This window comes from Equus asinus, chromosome 1, assembly GCF_041296235.1.
Source record: "Equus asinus isolate D_3611 breed Donkey chromosome 1, EquAss-T2T_v2, whole genome shotgun sequence".
Classification (NCBI taxonomy): domain Eukaryota; kingdom Metazoa; phylum Chordata; class Mammalia; order Perissodactyla; family Equidae; genus Equus; species Equus asinus.
In genome coordinates, this window is record NC_091790.1 from 145,367,685 (window position 1) to 145,386,353 (window position 18,669).

Below are 18,669 nucleotides of genomic sequence, written 5' to 3' on the forward strand. Positions count from 1 at the left end.
ATTCAAAGCCCATCTGCCCCGCATGTCTTTGCCTTCAGTTTACTCTTTGCTTTGTTTCCAATGTGAGGATTGGCCCCCTGGGTTCCTTTAGCTTTGAGCCCTTCTAATTGCAGCCGTTCTTCTTGGACTGATAGCGTAAGCTGCTTCTTTTGGTGCCTCCCGAGAGCTTTAGCCTTCCATTGCCTCTCCCTGCTCCACCCCAGCACCCCTGCATACCCATATCTGTGTGCTGACCTCCAAGGACACTTGAACTGAGTGAGGTCCAGACCTCTCCCATTTTTGTTCCGAACTCAGAGGGATGAGCCAGAAAAATCACACCCCTTTCCCAATCCTAGCTCTATCTCCACCACCCTGCGTGTTTTTCGCAATCATTGATGGAGTTTGGTTGTCTAAATGGAGACGTTTCTAAGGAGATGTGTGTTTGTGTGGTTGGGTGGGTGGATTGGCGTATTTGTGTGTTTATGTGTTTTAAAGGACCAATCATATAACTCAGCTATTTTAAAGAGAGATGTCATTCTGCTAGTTACCAGTTAGTTCCTATCCAACTTTGAAAACCCTTTTTACGTCTTTTCAAACTGTTCGAATATACATTGTAAAGCGTTAATATAAGGAAAATTGTAGAAATTTATCCAAGCAGAGGAGTTTGCCCATTTTGAGAGGAATAAAATAAGATTATCATTTTCCTACATATGTCTTGTGGGGCACACTGATTTTTTAAACTTATTTAATATATCAGAGGATATAATATTTGCTCTGTGAAGAGGTACACTTGTATGTCAATGGAAATAAAAATCCGGGGTCATAGAATTTGATCAAAGAATATGACACTCAAAGCTTTGCAACATTTGAAAGTGGTCTTTGACCAAAATCTTACACAAAAACTCAAAATGTAAGCTGCTCTGATGGTGACGGTGATGGGTTGAGTGGAGGCCCAGTTGCCACCTCCAACAATGACTACTGAGTCACACCTTCAGAGTATTGAATGTTTTTCAGATCATGATTTGAAAACTATGTATTATTCAACCTTTTCATTTTACAGAGAAGGAATCTGAGGCATGGGGTTTTAAGTGACATTACCAGAATCTTCCAGCTAATTTGTGGCAGAGACATGGCTCAAATCCTGTGTTCCTGACTCGTAGACTGGGTCCTCTTCTATCACACGAACACAGACTCTTACATGTCTGCATATGGATCATAATATAAATATTGTGAAATATGTATATTACTGCATAATGTTTATATTATGATTATAAATGAATTTTATGAAGAGACAGGACTTTTAAAATGTCCCTTAATTCCCCCCAAATTTACCAACTATCAATTTTTGGACCATTTGAGTAATTTAAAGAGGCCTAGCCAATCAGATATTTGATCAAAAAATACTTCACGAGTTAAAAGTCTCTTTTATTTAAGTTGGTTCTGAATTAAATTATTCCATGGATGGCAAAGAAAATATAAATAGCTCCCAAGTGTTTCTGCATTTATCCAAGCCCAAGTTGGCTGCTGGTTGGCAATTTTAAGCTGATAAAGAATAAAGGCTACCCTATTTTAAGCTCTTTATCCAGTTAGCTGTCCGAAATGATTTCACAGCTCAGGCAGAAAGGCTAGCTGGGTAAACAGAACATTCACAAATAAGTTCTGTAGAATCTTGTGTGGAAATTGAAGAAGCTGGGAGGATGTTTGGCCTTATGACAACTGCGGAATTTGAGTCAAAAATAAAAGTACTGTTGGTGATTCCCCATTGACTTGGGGAGTGGCTGCCCAGCCCTGGAAGTTATTTCTTTGTGTTCTGTTTTTAGAGGTTTCTAGCTCTATTCTAAAAAACAAAACATTGAATGCCTATAGCAGGGCACTGAGCCGTCTTTCAAAAAAGATGAAAAGAGCATAACTCCATAATCTTTCTTTCTTGTCACTTCCAGTTGTCCATTTTTGCCTGTGGGAAAAAGCACAGGTGCATGGATTTTCTTGTTTGTGGTCTGAACTCATGCTTGCAGACTCCTTAAAACCAAAGAGGACTCAGTCATATTTGGCCTCCATGTTGTGTGTTCTTTAGGCGAACTAATCCCTAGAGGCTGATAGCACGTTCCCTTTATGATTTCCTGTGAAAGCACTATGTCTGCCTGGAGTCACTGACTCATTTAGTGCTATCAAGATGTAAATTCACTGGGAACAACATCCTCCTACCTGAGTAGGCATGGTTTTAATTTTACTGTGACAGCACACGTGTACAAAGGCAGATGCAACTGGGAGATTACCTCAGAATTACCTCCGGGTAATTCTGGTGAGCCTACAGTCCATTGACCATTGCACACTGCTGCCTTCCAACAGGAAGGAGCAGGGAAAGATGGAAGGCTGTGACACTATTATTAGGGGTGAGGCATTGCATCATTGTAGACATAATAAAATGTTTCCTTTGTGGAAGGGTGTAAACCTCAGGTACAAAGTCCATAGGCTCTGAAAAGTGGCAGGCTCGCTCAGCAAGCTAGGGGAGTGGGAAGAACTCAAAGATTGCATTTAATTTCTCTTTCTGTTTCTCCTTCTCCCTAGACATTCAGCTCCTTTCTAACCTTTTATTTACCTCCAGGATTCTCCCCTTAATATTCTACCAGATAGACGTTGGACCTGGTGAAACTGATCTTCCCCTTTTATATCTTTATTTGACTCTGGCTTTCCCTGCCTTCTGCTAGGAAATTGTTAAGCTAGTTTGGCTTAAAGTGTTAACTGTAGTCGGTTAACAATAAATAATATGGTGAGGGGTGAATTGAATGGGCTTTGAATCAAAGAGGTCTGGGTTCAGTGATTCAACTTGTATTTTCTGTGTGGCTTTGGACAAACTGTTTAAACTATTTGAGTCTCAATTTATCTGTAAAACATGGATAATAATTTATAACTCCTAGGGTTATTTTGAAGATTATATGAGATAAGATATGTAAAAGGACTAGTATTCAAAAATGTTCATTTCTTTTTTCCTTTCCAATGCACTACCAATGCTGCCCAACATTTATAGATTATCAGCAGTATTAAATCTCTGTAGTATCTGATGGTGGAAATTTTGAGCATGAAAGTCATCAATAAAGTGCAAATTTCCAGGGAAATACCATTCTGAGAGATTTTCAGCTTGTATGTGTGAGTGTATTTATTTGTTAAGGAGCATATGTAGGCACAGGAATTTAATCATATGTGTTGAGTCTTTCTTATTGGGCCTCCATTTTTCCATCTTGATCTTTGCCCCCAGGAAGCTGACTCATTTATACGTTATCTCCTCGCTCCTGTACCTTCTGGCTTTTTTTTTTGGTTATGTTTGGCCATTGGAGAACTCCTGCAGGATATCCAGAGGTATTCATTCTTCTGGTATCTTGTGGAGAGGTTTCCTGGAGTGGCACTGGTGACTGAGGCTATTACAGCTCCTGTTCCTTCAATGCTTGCCGTTGGGTTGTAGAACAGGAGAAGGAAAGAGAGGGACCTCCCTGCCAGATGCCCCAGTGCTGGCTGTGCTCTCCTTGGAAGGTCACTCATCCTTTCAAGGTGGACGTCTCTGCATGACTCTCTCCTTCTGGTTCCAATGACTGCTCCTTTCCTTGCCTTCACGGGCCTCGCTCTGTTAGCTCATGGTAGCCAGCTCAGCACTCATGCATTACCCCTTGTGATTCTCCTACACCCACACCTCTGTAAATAGTCCCTTTGTAAATAAACCCTTCAGATTATCCTAATTTGAGTGCAGCATCTGTTTCCTGTTGGAATCCTGGTTTATACGGCAGTAAACAGAATGGAATTGGAGAAGAGGACTAATTCCTGCAATGAGAGTTAACAATGTTTGAATATTAGACTTCCCAAATTTCTAATGTGTTCTCTAGGACAAGTTTTGACTTGAATTGTCTCTGAATAACGATTATTATTGCTTAAATCTCCTCTGTGATCTTGCTTCATGCTTAATCAACGTTGCTTAGGAAGCAGAATCCAAAACCAGAAGAGAAAGATGAGAAAAGGCCACAGGAAGAATACAGATGTGGAGTGTAGTTTCTTGCAGATATTCAAAGAAATTTCTTGAAATAAATTTGGATTTTCCTTTACAATTGTGCCCTTAATTATGATGAATTTCCCTTTGATCTCCCTGAACTCAATGCTGCCTCTGGGGTACAGAGTTCCCTCAAACCCCTTACAATGGAGAGTGGAAAAGTCCCACTTCAGATTATTGGAAAGTAAACAAACATTAGTAAGATATCATTTGCCAATTCTGTGAGTCCTCTCTTCCTGTTGCATCTGGTTCCTTTAGATTTAGTTTTGGAGAGAGTTGGAGAGGCAACACGAGAGAGAAGAAGAAACTTCATGAGTGTTTACAAGCCTGGGATGATGGTGGAATTGATGTAAGGCCACATTTGACCCAGACACAGAGCTGGTCAATGATGGAGTCTCTTATTAGGCTCACACTTAAAAACTCAGGCTCCAGATAGAATTTGTTTTTATGTAAAAATAGAGTCCGAAAGGAAACTTATTGAGCCAAAGAAGGTTTCTTATTTTTTAACTCTCTACATATTTTTTCCTTCATCAAAAGACTGATGAACATGGCAAGGCAACATTGAAAATACCAATTTATTCTCTTCCCAGGTCTTGAAAACTTTGTTCTAATTTGAACTTTAAATAACTCTTTTACCTCATATTATTCATTTGACAGCAATTGTTTCAAGAGATGGATTGCACTTCTCTGGCAAACTTCTCATCTGTTAATATAATAATAAACTTAAATCAGTGCAAATTTCACAGAGAATTGGCAATATTTTAGATTTTTGCCTTTGACTAACCTACAGTATAAGAACTCTGGTGATGGATGTACAAGTGTTTCCACTCACTAAATCTTGCATTTGCAGAGCAAATAAGTGGTTATAACACATGTGAACACAGAAGAATAGGATTAGCAATTCCACTGTATAACAAGTAATACAAAATAATCCAAAGAGAAAAGATCAGTTTCTATGTGGCTCTTCAGAAATGTTTGTTTTATAAGACAGCATAATACCTGTTATAAAAGGATGATCTCAGTCGCTATTTCTTTTACTAAATATTTATTTCCCCAAACTATATTACTTTCCCACCCAAGAAAATCTCCATTTTACATTTAGTAGGGAAGAGCTGATTATTTCCATTATTTGATTTAAAAAAATCAATCTTCTTAAAAACAACGACAAACACATAGCAATAGAGATTGGATTGATGATTACCAGAGGGGAAGGGGGAAGGAAGGAAGGTGAAAGGGGTGGGTAGGCACATACGTGTGGTGATGGATTATCATTAGTCTTTGGGTGGTGAGCATGGTGATTACACAGAATTTGAAATATATTACGATGTACACCTGAAATTTATATAATGTTAGAAACTAATGTTACTGCAATAAAAAAAAGTGAGAAAAAATCAATCTTCTATGTAGACTTACTTGTGGTTGAGACATACTATATTTACATGTTCAAAAATCCTTTGGCAAGGTTTTTAACAAGAACCTACATATTTTGACTTGAGATGGACATTTCGTGGTACATAGAGACTTGGTTTAAATAGATGGTCTTAGTCTGAGTTTTACTGAGACCAAAGTGATCTGTGGGAAGACTTGACATACTCTATGAATGCCATGATATACACAGAATTGTGTGTAAATACCTTTGTACATTCGTCTCCCACCCTTGACTATGAGCTTATAGCTTTCAACAGATTTTCAAAAGGATATTTGATTTAAAAAACACTAACATCCACTCAAAAAATGTAAGCAAGTTGTAAATGAGGTTTTTTTCTATCTGTTTTTATAATGATAATGATGGAGGTGGTAACTTTTTGGGATAGTAGTTCTTTTACGGATAAATGTGAACTGTAGGGTTCTTCAGGAATCAATACTGGGAATCACTAATAAATTCATAAAGCATTAATTTATCTAACATACAAAACATGTAATGGAAACCTAGTGTGTGGGGGCAGTGAGGGATATGACAATAAATCAGATGTTATGTGGTGTCTGAGTAGGTATAAAACAAAGTGGGATACAAGCATTTCTAAGTTAACCCATCTAGAAATCACCACAGCTCGTGACTAAATCATATAGGAGTAGAACCATCAAGAAGTAAAGAGACATGTAAAAGAAACAGAAGCACAAAGGTCAATATGGCACTTTTTGATGTAAAATCCCACAACACTTAATTGTCCTAATGTTTGAGAAGCCCACTATTCTTATTGTTTCTGAAAATTAATATATATCTACGTATCAAACCACTTAGAAAAGGTAAATTGGTATACCAAGAAAATACATTCTCCTGTTGTGGCAACGCTGGCATTCCAGTTTATTTTCTCAAAGATAAATGTTCTTACTGGGTTTTTTTTTTTTTCATATGATAAACATTTTTTTTTAATCAGGATATCTTTCTCTGAGACTTTCTTGGTGTTATACTGAACAGGGGTCTAATATCAGAAGGCTTCTTCTCAGCTATATTAAAAACCACTGCTTGGTTACTCTAGAAGCTCTGAGGAGGCGAGGTCAAATACTTTATGCCAACAGTCTCTAGAAGAGATGCTTCTGATTGTTCCAGTCTTACAAAATGGCCCTGGGAAAAGCACTGGTGATCCTTTTCTCTCTGGACGTGGACCTGGACTTTGAACTGGGCTTTGGGACTAGGAATATCCTATCACTTAAGGAGGGATCTCAAGGATTTCTCATGGTTTACATGCATATTTCCAAATGCAGTTTAACTTTTTAGACACACATGATTGTGGGATAAGTACAGACAGAGGGGTGTTATGTTTTTGTGTGTCCTATTATTTCCCAGCTAAATATGGATAACAGTAGCACGTGCAAGTCTTGAACTGTCCCTCTTTAGTTATTTTGCAGAATGGGCTCTTCTTGGGTAATGACTTTTTAAACAGTCAGAAACCTAGTAGGATGTTTTGGCCAATGTCCTCCAGTTAGCTGCGACATGGCATGCTTGGTTAGTTGCATCGTTCCTTCAGGCTGACCTTTGAGGTGATGGAAACTGTCAGTAAAAGATAAGATCTGTGTCCTGCTCGCAAACACCTTTAAATCAGCTTAGATAAAAGCGGATCAATGGTCAGAAATTATAGCAGACGGCAAGTTCTGAGTTGCCAGTAATTGTCTCTTTAAGTTACAGTTCCTGCAATAGAGAAGGAATTAAAATATTTTATGGTCAAATATTATGTATTATTACGTTTTCAAGTGATAAATTGTTTAGCTTTAGATAGTTATTTTAATTAAAAACATACACACACTTGGTATAAATATTCAAATTGTACAAATGTGTGAAATGAAAAGACAGTCTCTCACACATCCTACGCCACCACCTTCCAACTCCATTCCAGCCGCAGAAGCGACCACTGCTAAGGGTTTCTTGTGCGTCTTCCCAGAACTTTTCATATATATAAAATATATAAATGACATCACTGTAAACATATATAAAGATATTTTCACATAAACAGAAATATACACAATATGTATGTATATATAAAAATGTATAAAATGCCATTTTTACTTATTTAATTTTTTAAATTCTCTTCCGTATCACTCTTAGGTCTATTTCACTATATTTAACAGTGGTATAATATTAAGTTATTTACTTAGTCAGTTTTGTATCAATAGACATCCACCTCCTATCTAATATATGGTTTAATAGATTCTGAAATGAATACCCTCTACTTCCATTTTTGCCTACATATATGTGCTTCTCTCCAGAATTCTTGAAGGAGATGTTTCCCTTTAGAATTCAGATAGATAATGAAGATAATATTGCCAAATTACCCTCCAAAGAGGCTGCAGCATTTTCACTAAACCAGCAGTGATGATAGTTCTTATGTTTCCACAGTCTTACCAACACTATGTATTATCAATATTTTCATCATTGTCATGTTGAAAGGTAAAGAATATACTTCATTTCTGTTTCATAGTCAAATGCATACAATCTATTTATCTTTCTTTTTTATGTTTTGGCATGTTTATGTTTTATGTTTTCCATTTGCCTATTTTTCTAGTGGGTTGCTACACTCTTGTATATTAAAGCAATTAAAACATATTTACATGTGTTATAAATAAACTCTCACAGTGTTTTATTGATCCTTTGACTTCGTTAATTAAATTTCTTGCATGTGGGAATTTGTAATGTTTGTGAAAGTAAATTTATTAATCCTTTCTGATCTAGGGGTCTGGATTTTATGTCTTCTTTAGGAAGACAGGAGACTTTCCCCTTCCTAGTTTTTTTCCTAAATGCCCATTTATTTCACAGCATAGTTCGTATTTTATGTTGAAATATTTCATATATTTGAAATTTATTTTTATATAAAGGATCTAGATTTTTCTTTACAAATGGCTAGCTAATTTTCTCAGTATCACTATTAATTTGCTACGTTTTCCAGCTGATTTGTAAAGCCACCTTTGTTATATACTAAATTATCACAGACATTTGGCTCTATTTTGGGATTCTGTCCTGATGATCTGTTTGTTGCTGAAGGACTATCAGATTTTAATGTACGTTTTAACTACATAAAGGCTAGTTCTCCATCACTACTCTCTTTTTTTTTTTTTGTCTATTCTAGCTATCCTAACATACTTATATTTCCATATCTTTATTTTCCATTTCTTCATAGAATTCTTATCAGTTCCAAAATATAAAATTTCACTTATACTTTTGTTGGTAATCACATTGAATTTGTGAATTAATTCAGCAAGATCTGCAGTCTTTACAATATTGTGTTTTATATCCAAGAACAAGATATATTTCTACTTATTTATTTATTAGAATTTTCAAGTTTTCTTTACCTAGGTCCTGTTTCAAAACATTTTATTTATTTCTATTATTTTATAATTGTGTTGCTTTTTCAGAGGGTAGAGGTTTTCTTTGCATTACACACATATATATATTTTAACTTTTATGGAGATTATGATAGTTTACAACCTTGTGAAAATTCGGTTGTACGTTACTGTTTGTCAGTTGTGTTGTATGTGCACCACTTCATCCTTTGTGCCCACCCCCCACCCCCCCTTTCCCCTCGTAACCACTAATCTGTTCTCTTTGTCTACATGTTTAACTTCCACATATGAGTGGAGTCATAGAGATTGTCTTTCGCTATCTGGCTTATTTCATTTAACATAATTCCCTCAAGGTCCATCCATGTTGTTGGGAATGGGAAGATTTTACCCTTTTTGTGGCTGAGTAGTATTTCATTGTATATATATATATATATATATATATATATATATATACCATATCTTCTTTATCCAATCATCAGTTGATGGGCACTTAGGTTGCTTCCATGTCTTGGCTATTGTAAATAATGCTGCAATGAACATAGGGGTACATGGGACTTCTGGAATTGCCAATTTCAAGTTCTTTGGATAGATACCCAGTAGTGGGAGGGCTGGGTCATTTGGTGTTTCTATTTTTAATGTTTTGAGAAATCTCCATACTGTTTTCCATGGTGGCTGCACCAGTTTGCATTCCCACCAGTAGTCTATGAGGGTTCCTTTTTCTCCACAACCTCTCCAATACTTGATAATTTTTGTTTTGGTTATTTTTGCCATTCTAATGGGTGTAAGGTGATATCTTAATGTAGTTTTGATTTGCATTTCCCTGATGATCAGTGATGATGAGCATCTTTTCATGTGCCTATTGGCCATCCGTATATCTTCTTTGGAGAAATGTCTGTTCATGTCCCCCGCCCAGTTTTTGATCAGGTTGTTTGATTTTTTTGTTGAGTTTACACATATATTTTTTAATATAGGAAAGCTATTGACTTTTGTGAACTAATTTTTTAAGTAGCCACACGAGTAAGTTCTCTTATGGCTTCTAATAATTTTTCAGTTGATTGTTTCGCATTTTTAGGTAAATAGATTCTGGGGGATAGATATATATATATATATACATATGTATGTATGTGTATTTGTGTATGTTTATGTACACACATACGTGTATGTATGTGTGTGTATATATTCCATATATATGTATATATATATGTGCCTATACATGGTACTTTTTAATTTTAAAGTTAATTTATTTTTGAACAGATAATATATCCACATGGTTCAAAATTTTTAAAGTACAAAAGATATACAAAAGAAAAGTACAAAAAAAATCTCGCTTTCACTCTTGTCACCAGATCCCAAGTCCCCTTATATGAGTTAACATATGTTATCAGTTCTTGTTAATCATTTCAGAAATATTCCATGTATATACAGGCAAATACAAAATAAATAAATTTACTTATGGTGGTGTGCTGTACACACTGTTCTATATTTTGAGGATAGACAGGCATGGATGAAGAAAGTACAGATGTAAGACCAGAATGTTTATGATTTTCTTCTTAATAAACAGATCTGTTTTCTTCAGCTTTTACTCACAGTCTACTCTCTGTCGTAGATATCAGACATAAATCCTCGGGAACGAGGACTGGAAGGTAAATCAAAGTGACAGAGACCACAGAGTATTTTTCTCTACCTTCCTGACCTATGTTTGGTTATCAGGCCAATTTTGTCTGCCTAATGCCCTCTTCCCTTTGGACTTTTTCCAAAGAGCTCCTCACTTCCCTGTGGGGCCAAACCAATGATCTAGCAGCCATGTCCTGACATATCTGGATCCAGCTGTGGGCTTGACCATGTCAGTGTGCCAACAGGCACAAGCAAAACGATCAGTACATGTTTATGAATAACTGAATTCATCCAATGCAAAAGTGTTCTCTACTAACTCAGCCCCAAGTGTCTGCAGGAGGCAACTGCAGTGATTCAAAAAGACCACCACACTACCTTATGGCATAACGCCCCTGTCATGCAGTATCATTAGTCTTCTTTGACTTCCCTTCCAGCAATATTCTTGGCACATAATTTAGGAATAAAGGTGGCTTTTATTTTTTTTTTCCCATAGCAAAGGAGTTTAGTTTTGCTTGGTAGTTGAATAGCAGGATAATTTGTGTCTGATGCAGTAACAGTTTTAGGGACACCAGATATATAATTGAGTTTAATTCTGTGTGTGCCACATTGTAGGATTGAGAATACGGTATCAGAATGTAAGCTTCAGAGGCAGGGCATGATGGTGTCATTTTTTCTGCATAGTTTTTTTTTTTTAATGCATGCTTGTTTTAAGAAATATCTTTATAGACATATTTATACACATATGCTTCACAATTGAACATGGATGACTCAATGATTTTTAGTGTAATTACATAATTGTGCAATTATCACCATATCAAATTTTAGAACATTTTCATCATCTCCCTAAAAAAGCATATACACTTTAGCAATCATTTCCCACCAGCTCCTCTTCTTTCCTCTCCCCCTACTGTTGTCCAGCCCTAGACAACCAATAATCTACTTTCTGTCTTTATAGGCTTGCCAATTCTGGACATTTCATATATAGATATCATAAATACATGGTCATTCGTGACTGGCTTCTTTTATTCAGCATAATGTTTTTGTGGTTGCTCCATGTGGTAGCATGTATTAATACTTCATTCCTTTTTGTTGACAAATAATATTTCATTGTGTGGATATGAATATATGATAATTGGTTTATTCGTTTGCCAGTTTTTGGACATTTGGATTGTTTCAACTTTTTGGCTATTATAAGTAATGCCTACTATGAACATTCGAACACAAGTCTGTGTGTTTTCAGGTTTCTTGGGTGTATTATCTAGTATTTGAATTGTTGAGTCATATGGTAACTCTACGTTTAACATTTTGAGGAATTGCTATAATATTTTCCAAAGTGGCTGTACCATTTTAGAATTTCACTAGCAGTGTATGAAGGTTCCAACTTCTCTATGTCCTCATGAAAAATTTTTGTCTTTTTGATTATAGCCATCCTAGTGGTTGTGAAATGGTATCTCATTTGATTTTGATTTGCATTTCCCTAGTGACAAATGATGCTGATCATCTTATCATGTTCTTAGGCATTTGTATATATTTTTGAGACAAAAGTATATTAAAATTGTTTATTTTTACTTAGAATGCTTGTCATTTTTTATTATTGAGTTGTAAGATTTCTTTATATTTTCTAGATATAGACCCTTATCATCTATATGATTTACGAATATTTTCTCCCATTCTGTGTGTTGTTTTTCTCTTTCTTTGTGATATTGTATGTACCAAAAAGATTGTAAATTTGATGAAGTCCAATTTATCTGTTTTTTCTTTTGTCACTTGTACTTTCGATGTCGTCTATAGTTTTAGCTCTTACATTTAAGCCTACGATGCACTTTGAGTTAATTTTTCTGCATGGTGTGAGGTAGGCGTCCAACTTTTTTTTTCAGCATGTGCATGTCTGTATAATTTTAATACATGTAAATGAATAGTCAACAGGAAAGTAATTGCCTTCTCTTGAGGCTGCCTGACCTTTGACTTTCTGTATAGGACTGTTGTTAGTCTTGACATAGGATGGGTCAATAAGAGGTCTACAGGGATAATGTTTAGGCTTTAGGTGTTGTTTTATACCATGTAACAAGTTTATTAATTTAAAAAGTAGTTCTGAGAACGGGTTGTAGTATGTTTATTTTGTAAAGTTATAGAAAGTCTAATGCCCCAGAAGGACTTAGAGCACGGCAAGAATGGAAACCTTTTCTTTGTAAGTCACTTCTTTGTTTTAGTGCGTAGAATAACTCATTTGGCAATTACTATATTGAGTCCAGAATTCAGAGAGTTTTCTCAGCTCAAAGGGCAATAATAAAATTTTATAGCAAGCAAGAGTAAAAGTGAAAATAAGTGTCTTTGTAACGGCTGGGGAAGGTATGTTTACTTAAGTTGTTCTTATCTTTGCTTTTCTCCTGGGTTTATGACTCAAACTCTTGAATTCAGATAAAAAGAATTAAGCCTTTTTGACACGGAGACTTAAAAGGGTCCAACTTTGTGTTCACTGAAAGGACAATGAATCTTTTTAAAGGAAATGCATATCTATGAAGTGGATTTCAATATTTTTTCCTTTCAGTTGGGAACAGCATTGATACTGGGATCTGATGGAACTTCAGGTGCCAAATTTTGAAGAAAGAGGGTAATGACATTTGGATGATGCAAAATTAATTATTGAAAAAATAAATAAAATTTAATGTAGACAAGTTAAAAGTGGTCAATACAAATCATCGACGACCAGACCATTTAAAATGACTTCAATAGATAATTTTTGGTGAAGCAATTCTACATGAATGACTTTATGTTTGAATACATCAGAATTTACCCTCAGAGTCAATAGAACTCATTGAATATTATGTAAATCATTCAAATCTGGTTGTCTACATGGATTCCAGAGCTATTCCAGGAAACACAAAGACACTGGACCAATAACAGCAATCCATCATGAATCAATTTAGCCTTCACTTGCCTAGCATTCAGTCTTATATAGAGATTCTCTCATTTTCTCAGTTATTGATAGCAACTAACCCAAAAAGTTTTGGTCTAGTACTTGAATAAGTTTAATAAACACATACACATACTCTCTCTCTCATCTATCCAATTATCCATTTTTTTTTCGTAATTGGTCATGAAGTTTCCATCCTGCTTTTACATCTGTTATAACTATGGGAGTGATTTTGCTATAATTTGTTTTCCTTTGGCTGTCACAGAGGCAAGGTGAGGTGGAGCTGATGATTATGTTTGAAATACTAGAGGATAAGGTGCAATTATTACAGGGTGGACTTCAGCAAGCTTGTGCTGCTTTCTTTCAACAGAGGATTATTTTTAGATATTAAGCCCTTTTGCACAACATTAAATTGTTCATTTAGGAGAAAAAAATCAGAAAACTCCAGAGGTGGAATCAATCTTGATGAATCAGCACTACTTATGAGAAGTAGTGAAGCAAAAAACAAAAAATAACTTAGCAAAATGACTTTTGAATGATTAAAATTAATTGCAGCCTCTGGCAAGTGTTTTGCCTTAAGCCAAGGTGCTTTGCATCTCCTCTCCTTCAGTCCAACCTGGCTTACTAGTATTTACTCTCCAACACCCCACTCTACGCTACTTCCCCTTCCCTACTACCACCTCGTTTTCCCCCGGCTGGCTGCCTCAAGTTCCTGGGGGATCCTTCGCTTCCTGTTCAGGACCCCATGTTGTTCTCATTATCCTCAAGATTATTTCAGCACTGCTCCGTGTGCTAACTCATCTTGCTATGCTTACTCTCCAGTTGCTCCCACTGATTTTCTCAGCCATGAACTGAGTCTGGGAAAGGCAATTTGGAGCCAGGGAAGAGGGAAGGTGGTGCCATGACAAGCTCTTAGAAGAACTACTTTAGGACAGGTAATTTCTTGCCCTCCTTGAGGCCAACCCCTCTCTGCCAGGGAGTAAGGCCAGCTATACTTAGAGTTAAATAACCCACACTCTTGCTCAAATTCCTTTCTGAGAAATCCGGTAAAGACTTTTAACAAAATTACTGACAAACTTTTGCTTTCCTACAAATAAATCTTTATAAGGGAAGAAGTATACAGATAATGCCTGTGCTATCCCTTATTCTCATGTTACTTTTTAATTCCAGATGACTTTGCAACAATAGAGTTTTCTCTGACAAGACACCTATCTTTAGCAATTATGTTAGTGATTAATATCTCCGAGGATAGAGTTTTCCAGGACAGGCACAGATGTTACCATTGCAAATGTTGGCCCAAGATGTTTTCAGGGATAGTAGTGTTTCTAGGTGTATGCTGCACAGTTAAAAATAGAGTCACCAAATTATAGAATTGGAAAGGAGCTGATAGATATAACTTCCTTGTTTTCCAAATGAGGAAAATACACTTCAAGGCTTGACCAAGTAACAGTGCAAAGCAGGGACTAGAACCTAGTAATGCAATGGTAAGATTCCGGCCCTCCCTCTTTCCTCTGTGGACTCTCAGCACTCCCTGTGCACCGGCGTTGTCTTAAAGAACCCTGCTCCTCCCTCTGGGCTAAGGCGAAGATACATGGTGATTGAGAGCGCTCTAAAATTTCTATAGCAAATGAAAATTCTTATGTTTTTTTCCCCAGGAAGATTTGGGGAACCTATAGTAGCTGCTCATGAGAGGAGGACTGGTCAGTACAGAAGAATCCAGAATTCATAGTCTCTATTCTTTAGGATTAAAAAATACTGTATTTGGAGAAACCTGGGACATAACCAATAGCCTGAGTTGTTTTGTAGTTGTTGATGTTGTTTGATTTGTTTTGTTTTGTTTTAAGCTTAATTCTGGTCTTATCTAGTATCTAGTGTCTCTGTAGTAATCAGCCTTCTTTCCTAAGGCTAATTCTGGTTTCATAGCAAGTCTAGTATCTTCCTAAGAGATTTGGGATTACTGTCACAGTGAAAGCATTTTCTTAAAAATTCAAGGAGCAAATTTAATATTTTATTAATTTGGTAAATATTATTTATTGGCCTCTAATAATTAAAAATGTATTTTTTATAATTACATATGCAGTATATCAATATAAGCTCATTCAATCATTGCAGATGAAGCTAAAGTTCTCCGTGGCCCCATGCATAATCACTTCTCAGAAATGATTATCAGTTTAGTGACGATTCTTCTAGAACTATTTGTAGGCATATACATACATATATACACGCCTGCAAAATACATGATATACATGATTTTTTTAATTATAAAGAGAGTTCAAAAAATGTATTTTTGGGGGTTAATATCCAAAATATATAAAGACCTCATACAACTCAGCAACAAAAGAGCAAACAACCCAATTAGAACATGAGTAGAAGATCTGAACAGATGTTTTTCCAAAGAAGATATACAGATGGCCAACAGGCACATGAAAAGATGTTAACATCACTAATTATTAGGGAAATGCAAATCAAAGCTACAATGAGATATCACCTCACACCCATCAGAATGGCTGTAATTAACAAGACAAGAAATAACAAGTCTTGGAGAGAATGCGGAGAAAAAAGAATCCTTGTACACTACTTCCCAGAAGTAGCTACATAACTGCTGTAGCTACTATGATAAACGGTATGGAAATTCCTCAAAAAATTAAGACTAGAATTACCATATCATCCAGCTATTCCACTTCTGAGTATTTATCCAAAGAACACAAAAACAGTAACTCAAAAAAATATGTGCACCCCAGTGTTCATTGCAGCATTATTCACAATAGCCAAGACTTGGAAACAGCCTATGTGCCCATTTGCTGGTGAATGGATAAAGAACATGTGGGATATATGCACAATGGAATACTACTCAGCCATAAAAAAAGATGAAGTCTTGCCATTTGTGACAACAAGGATGGAACTTGAGGATATCATACTAAGCAAAATAAGTCAGATGAAGAAAGTTAAATACTGTATGATTTCACTCATATGGAAGATACGACAATTACAATAACAACAAACAAATACATAGACACAGAGAATAGATGGGTGGTTACCAGAGGTGAGGGGGGAGAAGGGAGGCTGAAAGGGCTAAAAGAGCACATGTGTATGGTGATGGATGGCAATTAGACTTTGAGCGGCGAACATGATGTAATCTTCACAGAGATCGAAATATAATGATGCACACCTGAAACTTATATAGTATTATAAACCAGTGTTAACTTAATAAAAAAATCTTTGAATGACAGTAACATTGCTAGAATAATAAACACTGTTGATTTTTTTGCCCCAAGCGTACCTGAATTATTAATCATTAATTGAATTATTAACTAATCTCCACATTCAAAATTAATGGTGAATAGAAATTTGCAGTATTCAAAAATATACATCAGTTTACTTTGGCTTTGGATGAAAAGAAAAAATTCTTCATACTTAAATAAGTTAAATCATTTCATTAAAATAATTAAAATGCCATCATTAGCATCACTCACTTCTTCACTTGGTTGACGAGTCTGGGTGAATTTGGTTTCATTCAGTGGCTCTGAGGGAAGTGAAGAATTGTTCAGGCTTTCTCACAACTTTGCATTTTGACCCTTTCCTTCTGTTCTTCTGGTCAAATCCTTCTCTTCCTTTCATATTCCACAAAGCTTGTTCCACATAGGAGTCCTTTGAAGTCAAAGGCAAAACAAGATTTGGATAACTTGATTTTTCCACATCTGAGTTTTGTTTTTAAGACTTTTTTTCCTCTATTCAGAAGAGTTTTGCTAGATACCAGGTGTACTCTCAAGGCTCAGGTAGATATGTTCCCAGCAAATAGCTACAGGTGGTGCCGTGACTGTCTGTGATAAAAGAATAGGAGGAGGCAGGGACATACATATGTTCATACTCATATGTTATAGTTTCCAAATATGTTGTCTGTAAAATTAACAGAGGAAAAGCTATCACAAATGTGTTTTCTGCAGAAAACCTGTAGGCCAAGATAGGGAAAGCCCCCCAGAGCTATACATCGATTCTTTATCCTGCTAAGAATGGAAGCTCTTTTTTTTTTTTTTTCTTGGCAGGGGGGCAGGTCTGTTAAATTATTTTACCACTATTGACCATTTATCATTTTGTGTTTATTCTCAGGTAATTTCATTTTAGTCTATAGAAAGTCAATAAATACCTATGAACAACTATTTTATTATTTGTGCATTTGTGGGGAATAGTTATTAGTAACTTTGAGGAATCCTTAGTTTCAATATGAAGAACTATTTGAAATTAATATACATGGCAAACAAAGATAAATTGGATATAATTAAGTGAATTGGAATCCTGCCCACTCTATTTTAATAATTCTTTCTTACCATACTTCCCTCTCTTCCCACATTAGGATAAAAATGTTTTCTTTTGAACATTTTTATTGATGTCACTACAGAGATTTCCTAATGTCTGGGCCAGTTGTACTGCTCTCCAGAAATCTTTGGCCTGTTTGGAGCATGCATATTGGAATTAATACTGCCATTTGTTGTAGGTTTTTTTAAAAATGGCAATGCAGATGGTTTGAGTAGGCAAACATTTATCCATCAAACACCCCAGATTTCCACAAATTTTGTTAAAAGCAGCCAGGATTTTATTCAATCCCCAAATAATTGTTATTGCTCTTCCCCAATAGAGTTTAGAATAAAGACGTTTATACAAAATATTCAAAACTTGATATTTAAAATGATTTCTTATTTAGGTAACATAAGAGAGAGATTCTCTAGGGGATAAACACTAATTTCCTGGAAACTTGGGAAGTTTCCTTTTGTGTAAGTTTGGATCATTTGTATTAGTTACATCATTCCTATGTGATTGTTTGTACAGACAGCATATATGTATGCACAAAAAAATCAAAAGATTAAGTCAAGAAGAAGCAGACAACCTGAACAGACCAATCACAAGGAAAGAGATTGAAACAGCAATCAAAAGTATCCCAAAGAATAAAACCCCAGGACCAGATAGCTTTCCTGGGGAATTCTACCCAACTGTCAGAGAGAATTTAATACCTATACTTTTCAAGCTATTCCAAAAAATTAGGGAGGGTGGAATACTTCCTAACACATTCTGCAAGGCCAACATCACTCTGATACCAAAGCCTGACAAGGACAGCATGTAAAAGGAGAACTATAGGCCAATATCACTGATGAACATAGTTACAAAAATTCTCAACAAAATTTTGGCAACCCTAATTCAGCAATACATCAAAAGGATCATACATCATGATCAGGTGGGATTCATACCACGGACACAGGGATGGTTCAACATCCGCAAATCAATCAATATGATACACCATATCAACAAATTGAGGAATAAAAACCACATGATCATCTCAATAGATGCAGAGAAAGCA